The following is an 8,057-nucleotide window of genomic DNA, read 5'->3' as shown; positions in this document are numbered from 1 at the left end:
ACTAGTTTTTATAGGCAGATTGCCCAATGACAACAGTCTTTCAATGTTCCAATGTTTATAATTAAGCTTTATTGACTGATACCTAGGGCCATAACGTTGTTATGGGCCCTGAAGACTAAAATAAAGGCCCAAATGCGGCAAGGGTAATTCAAAAGGTTTACAGGCCCATAACACCTGCCACGACCAAAGGTCAATGTCTAAATAGCTACTATAACTCGCTTTTGTATTAAGATTAACATGGGTATGCAAGGGCTCTCCACAGGATTTGCCTCCACCTGAGTGATCTTGGGGAATTGGCTGCATGTCTTCTTTCTGTTACCCCGGTAGACTTGGTTTGTGGTGTAGTGGACAACCTGCAGGCTATAACACCCCATAATGCCTACCTGTTTTCCTATGACATTGATGAAAACATCTAAGTTATATAACATTTAATTTTATTGCGTATGTAGTTATAAAACTTTTACACAAACATTCAGGTCAAAATAAATAAAATCCAAAGAAAAGCAAAATAGAAATCATATTGTACAACACATTCCATTATGGATACAAAAAATGCATTAACATACAATACAATACAAAATAATCACTATCAACATATTCATCTTACTTACGCATTAGACAACATTTATATAACAGGATATATAATAGAGTCCCATTCAGCCAAAGTAACAACACACTTCTAACCTTCCTTCCTTCCTTCCTTCCTCGTCTTCCTTGATATTTCCTCTTCTTTTCACATGGTCAACCACGCCATCCTGATCAATCATCTCTGGGACATCCTGGGCATCACAGATCAGGCCGTAACTTGGTTGACCTCCTTGCTCTCCGATCAACCCTCCCAGGTCCAACCGGGGTCCTTTCTCTCCACCACCGCTCTGTCCTCATGCAGTGTTCCCCAGGTCTCCAACCTCTCACCCTGGTTCTTCAACCTTTACTTGGCACCTCTGGCCCACCTCATCTCTACATTCTCCCCTAACTTTCCGTGTTATGCGGATGACACTCAGCTCTCCTTCAGGATCCCCGCTGCCTCCTCTCCTCTCTCGCTCATTCCTGACTATATGCGATTCAGTAATGGTGTGCCTCCAATGATCTCTGACTTAATGCCATTGAGACGAGATCCTTCTCATTTGGAGCCCTGCTCCTGCATTCCCTCTTTCACTCTGGCCGCCCTCCTTGGGCACTCTAGCTGCACCTTCCTGCAAGGCAAAAAAGCTTGGTGTCATCTTCGACTCCACCCTCTCATTCTCCCCTCACATCTTGGATATCTCTAAGAAGTCCCACTACCAGCTGAGCATCCTTAGAGGTGTTCTTCCTTTTCTCACTTTCCCCCAGAAGCTCAATGTCTCCAGAGCCCTGGTTCTCTCTAATATGGAGTACTGCAACAGCCTCTTTCTAAATCTTCCTGCCTCTACTCTTCACACTCTGCAACTAATCCAGAACAGGACTGCAAGACTTGTTCTTGGCCTCAAGCCCAGGGATTGTATCTCTACAGCCCTGAAATCTCTCCACTGGCTCCCAGTGACTGCAAGGATCAAGTTCAAAACCCTATGCATTGTCCACAAAGCTTTCTGGGGCTCGGGACCACACTACATTCAACTCTCTCTTCCTAAGAACTTTCCTTCTCGAGCCCTCCGCTCATCCACCTCCAACTCTCTGAGGGTCAGACGCTTCTCCAAGCAGAGAGTTGGGGACAGATCTATATCCTCAGCTGGTGCCTACCTCTGGAACAGCCACTCTGCCTCTTTCAAACATGAGCAGGACCGCCTACGGTTCCGGAATCAACTCAAGACCTTCCTTTTTGCTTCTGCTTTCTCTCTCTCTCTCCCCTGCTGATGTTCTTGTTCTTCTGTGCTAACTGGTTACCTGTCAACTCTCTGAAGCTTATCGGGTCCATGGTCCTTCATGACCAGTAGCCCCATGCATTGCCTCAGGGCCTTTTTGCTTCTGCTGGCTCTCTCTCCCCTACCGATGTTTTTGTTCTGCTGCGCTAACTGGTTACCTTGCCTCCCTCTGAACCTTACGGGACCAGGCTTCTTCAAGACCAGTAGCCCCATACACTGCCTCTGAGCCCACCATGCACTAGGGACTATGTCTGCAACCCTACAGTGCCCTGCCTCCTCGCACTTGCTTAGACCCGGCCACCTGGCAGCACTTACTTGAGCCTGCTTATTGCACTTTCCCCTTCCCTCCCTGGCAATTCTCCCCTCCCTTCCCCTTGCACTTGCATGATCTGAATGACCTAATACCTAGTAAGATTGTTTGTTTTGTGCCCCTTTGTCTTCCAATTCCTTGTCTTGTCGCTCCTAGAAACACTTGTGTACAGGCACGTTAGAAATTACTTATCATAACATATCATATCATATTGTGCAATATATTGCATTGTGAGTTGAAAAATCATTACCAATGATACTGAGAACTTCCTGGATAGCTAAGGCACTATGGCTGATCCCTATAGAGGTGCTATCAAAGATAAAGCCATCAGTGTACCCGAGCCATCCTACTTTTGTATGGCCCAAATTAGGAGGAGCATTAGTAAATTCCCCAAGGTCTGTTTGAGATCTGAAACAAATTATATTGGAGGGGTACCAGAGCACATCCTAGTCTGACCCCACACCTAATACGCACTGGTTCAGAAAGTTCCCCAAGATCATTCAATCTCGTACATGCCATATTGTCATGGAATAGAAGTTGGCATACGTAGAGCAAGTTAACAGGAAGCCCCATTTTCTCCAGTTTAGACCACAATTTTGATCTATCAACAGCATCAAACGCTGATGATAAATATACATACAAAATATATAATGATATATCATCCACCAACTTGGTTTGCTCAGTTAGGCAGGTGACAAGGAATATGCTCATACTGGTCGATGGCCCCTTCCTAAAACCAGTTTAAAGGCAACTCAGGGCACCACTGCTCTCAACCCAGTTGTTTATCTCCTTCATCAAGAAGGTTGAGAAGATTTTACTAGCCAGATCAATCAGTGTCAATAGTCGATAGTTCTCCGGATTGCCCCTCTTGCCTTTCTCGTAAATAGGGATCAGATGTGGGCCGTTTGATCAAATTAAAGACCAATCTTGGTTTTACCCAATATTGCATGGTTGTTGTTCGCAAATTTCTTAGATAGACTATCAAGCCTGTAGCTTCGTTAATACTGCACACTAACTCTTCCAATCTTTTTGCATAATCATCTTATACGATGACCAAAGTTTGTTATTGTCACCGACGATAAGGTCCTTCAACATATTTTGCCAAATGCCATTTTACGAGGAGGCCTTATAGCTCTTTACCCAGTTAGTATACCTATTCCTCACCTTTTTGTAAGCACCTTTTTTTCTATTTCTGTATTACCGCATAGGCAGATACTTCGTAGCTCCTGTCTCATGTTTTTCTTTGCTTGACGTATCATTTTATCGCATAGTCGCCCTGAATTTTTACCTTCCTTATAAAAATTACAACTACCCATACATAAATGTTTGAAAGCAATTGATAAAATCCATTCTACAAGCTCATTAGATAAGCCAAGACACTTATAGTCGCCCTGAACACTGTTAGCATAAAATGATTAATCTTATCTAATTTCTTGTCTGACCAACCCAGTCTATCGTACTTCTTAGTTCTCACATCGGTCAACTCACAGCTTAAAGTTAAAGTTTATGTGCTTGTATGTCTTTTTCTTGTAATATGAAATTGATATATTTATTTGTGCAAAGGTCAATTTTTAGAACTATAACACAATAAAGATTATTATTATTAAAAATTCAAAATTGAGATTGTGTTTTACTGATTTTTCACTCAATATTTTCAGCTCTCCATCATTTTGATTATATATTTTCATCAGTCATCACTGATGGATTATGTGTAAATTGAAACACAGGGGGTCTGATTTACAAATGTGTTTTACAGTGGCGAAATCCCATTGAAAAACGCTTTCTAAATCAGGTACAAGGTGCTCTGGCACCTGCGTCAACTTCCAGAATTGCCTAGAACTGACCTGCTGAATCAGTCGCTGCCACAGTGTGTTATTGTGAAAATGTTGCCCTCTGATACAATCCTTTTACTTCTGCCGACACGCATTGTTGTAGTGTTCCTCTCGCTATAAAAGACAAATAAAAATAAATTTTGCTTAGAAAACAAATTATTAGACAGTCACCATTGAAACCCAGCTATATTTCTAGGTGCTCTTTTTAAACTCTGATTTAAACAAAATGATTCCTGATCAACTGCCATGGGGGCAGAAACATTTGAAGACATGCCTATTTGTTAACTCTCGTTACAATATACAATATCGACAGTGTGAAGCGTAAAGTACTTCTCCTGTTATTAAAAACACTGTTGTAACGGTTTATTGAGAAACCACCCTCAATACGGGGAGTTCCTTCCCTTCCCACGCAAGTGGTTATGCAACAAACTGTTTAACAGATTCTTTTTTTAGCCCTATCTCAGACACATATCATGCCCCTTGGATCCCTCTCCCCTGAGCTAACAATGAGCCAAGAACCAGGCCAGTGTACGGGAAATATATTGGTATTTATTTAAATGAAAAGTAATAGAAATTAGCACAAAAAAGTCAAACAGCCCTTTATCCATGGCACAACACAATCAACTTATCTCAGCACAAAGAAATCACAAAAGTGAGTTAAAAAGAACACAATCACAATTCTTCACTTTCTGCAAATTTCACTTCACAGAATAATTACACTGATCAATAACAAAGGCACTTATCATGTTATGTGCAATTTTGCTTTTGCTGCAGGCTAAAAGGCTAGCAGTAGGATTTCAGGATTGGTAATGATGATTTCGCCCACACTTTGGGTTTAAAATAAACAGAGGGTGATTTATTGGTTTGTTTTTCAGACCCCACCTTGCTTTGGTCTATGTTGCGCAGTCAGACAGAACAATGGAATGCTTTGAGGAATTTTAGATTACAGACACTCCTTACTGAAAGAACTGTGTTGGGGAAGCTGGATAAAAAGGTTGGACTGATTAAGGAACAAAGACACCCCCCTTCCTTGAAGAATTCGAGGTCAGCAGGACAAAAGGGATTACCCAATTCATTAATAGGTTCTATTTTTCAGCACACACTGGGAAGTGAGCTTTGTTAATTTCGGGTTTTAACAAAGTTCACCCCATAGTGTTCTGCCAAATGGGGAATTAATTAAATTAATATTTTTGGTTAAAGAGGCAAAGGATCTACACAGTTTTGCCGCCCCCGCCCCGCCCACTATAATGGGAAAGGATTCAAGAAGCAGACTCCCTCACCTTTTGTTTTTCAGGGCTCTGTTCTACCTACATAGCAGCCACTGTTTAAGGTTCAGGAAAACCAGCTGCATCTCATGACCATCTGTATAGATTGGGCAAGGGTCTGGTCACTCCATTCTCAAGGATGTCCTCCCACTCTCCACCATAGGACCCAGTCAGCTTTGAGACCTTCCTAGAGATAGACAGCTCTACCCAGATGCACGCTCAGCAATCTCGCCTGGTGTTTCCTTACAGCTGTCAGATGGTAGGTTTCAGCAGCCCTCTATGTCTCCTGTCTGTCTGTCTTTCTGTCTTTTTCTGTCTGTCTCTGTCCTAGTGCAGTCCCCTTATACAGCAGCGAGGACACCACCAATGTTGCAATCTTGGGGAAGTACCCTGCAATAATTCCTGCCACTAGTAATGGGATAGTTACCCTCCGTTCTCCTCCAAAACCCAGCCTCCAAGTCAGTATTGGTTTAGGGGTCTAGAGCAACATATGGAAATTCCCATTTGTCATCACCCTTTGCTCTCCTTTCAACTTTTTGGCAAAAACTAGTTATGTATCACAACGTCATACTTTCACTAGCAACTGCCATACTAAACATATTTTCCGATTCAGCTAACCATGGAGAATTAGATAAGCCGAGAATCAAACCTGTACCATGTAGCTCAGCCATGTAGCACATTTCTGCCATTTCCATAAAAAGCACACCAGTTATGAATATGTAAGTTATTAAGCATATCCCAAATTTCATCGTCCACCTTCTCACCAACTCTCACATTTGGAACATGTTCAGATCAGCCAGAAACCTAGTTTGACTGGCCATTACAGTTCCCCGAGTCACAGGTAGATGAATTTTATATCTTCATAATCACCTAGAAATTACATAAAAAATGGTACAAAAATGAAATCAATATGTCTTATGGTTGCTGCGTAAAAGCCCTAAATGATAATAGTCCTTTTAAATTAATTGTGAATCTTCATGTGGGACAAATGACCCTCCTCTTGCTTCCTGGCAATTTGGTTTCACTTGGTCAGACTGTACCCAGAATTGTTTTTTTCTCATTCTCCTTTGTGTTGGAAGCTTGCTCTTTAAAGTGGATGCCCTCATTTTCACACATATTAGTCGTGCTCCAGCCAAGGATAACTTTTCTTGAAGCCAATGCTTTCAGAGCCAGCAGGTCTGGAGCAAACTGAATGTTGACACATTTAGCAGGACATTTTTATTGTGATTGGTCATTAGATGGGGGATGTGACATCTAGGCTGGGAGTGGGAAATTTCCTTATGAGGTTTTTCCCACAGCCAGCAAAAGAGTTTGCCTGGGGCTGACATTTTCCATCACGACAAAGTGGCTCTTCAAATGTCACTGGAGTTTTGTAGGTGAAACATAATATAAATAGATTTTCGTCAACCGGGACATCACGTTTTGTTTTCCTGACATTTTTCTGATAGCAATGATACTTTTTGTTCTTCCCTTTTTCAAACTGCTTTTATTTGCACACACCTGTGCAGGCCGTTTTTTCAATGTTTAAAAATCCTTTTCCCATGTGACAGGGATCTTTGATTCCTCCTTCTTTTGTAAATTAAAATGGTGCTTATTCATTGGTTTAAAAAAAGGTAGCATGCGCTCCTATCCAGAAAGAACATGGCATGATAACCTTTTCTGAGAGGAGAGTTTGCAGCACACGCTTTTTGCTCACTGTACCTTTCACAGATGGGAAATATCCATTTGCACATCAGTCTGTGTCCCGACCACATGGGCAGTCCAGCACCGAACTGCTATGGCAATTCCCCTCTCAACAAGAGTACCATCCATTGGTAATGACAGATGGTCCCCTTTCCACATGGCACCTTCATTTTGCTTGAAAAACCAAAACAAAGGCCAGGCTGTTTTGTTTCAATGTTTAGAATCCTGCCATTTATGTGAAAGGGACTTCTGTTTGGGGCCTTTAAATGCACCCCATGTGGTTCTATCTTTATCAAGCATCCCAGATGCCTTTGTCTAGCCCATTAACTTCCTGCGAGGTTCAAGCTATGAAGTTTCTGTAGGACCAATTAGCGTCTTGTGTAACGGTTTATTGAGAAGCCACCCGCAACATGGGGAGTTCCTTTCCTCTCCACCCACATGGTTATGCAACAAACTGTTTAACAGATTCTTTTTTTTTTTTTAGCCCTATCTCAGACACATATCATGCCCCTTGAATACCTCGCCCCTGAGCTAACAATGAGCCAAGAACCAGGCCGGTGTACAGGAAATATATTGGTATTTATTTAAATTAACAGTAATAGAAATTAGCACAAAAATATCAAACACACCACTTTATCCGTTGCACAACACAATCAACTTCTCTCAGCATAAATAGATCATAAAAGTGAGTTAAAAAGAACACAAGAACAATTTTGCACTTTCTGCCAATTTCACTCCACAAAATAATTACACGATCAATAATAAAATGTTGCCCAAACTTTTGGTTTAAAACAAACACCGGGTGATTTTATCGCTTTCTTTTTCACATTCCCCCCACTCCCCACCCGCTGGCTTTGGTCTATGTTGGAAAGTCACACAGAAAAATGTGAATGCTTTGGGGAATTTTGGATTTTGGACCCCCAACCCCCCACCCCCCGCCCCCTGCCCCTGACTGAAAGCCCTGTGTTGAGGAAGCTGGATAAAAAGGTTGAACTGATTTAAGAACAAAGACACTCCGCTTCCTTCTAGAAATCAGGGTCAGCTCGACAACAAGGATTACCCTATTAAATTATAGGCTATAGTTGTCAGCGCACACTGGGAAGTGAGCATGTATACATTTCGAATT

This window comes from Ambystoma mexicanum, chromosome 13 (assembly GCF_040938575.1).
Source record: "Ambystoma mexicanum isolate Mex_15411 chromosome 13, UKY_AmexF1_1, whole genome shotgun sequence".
Taxonomy (NCBI): domain Eukaryota; kingdom Metazoa; phylum Chordata; class Amphibia; order Caudata; family Ambystomatidae; genus Ambystoma; species Ambystoma mexicanum.
Note: the sequence above shows the minus strand (reverse complement) of the source record.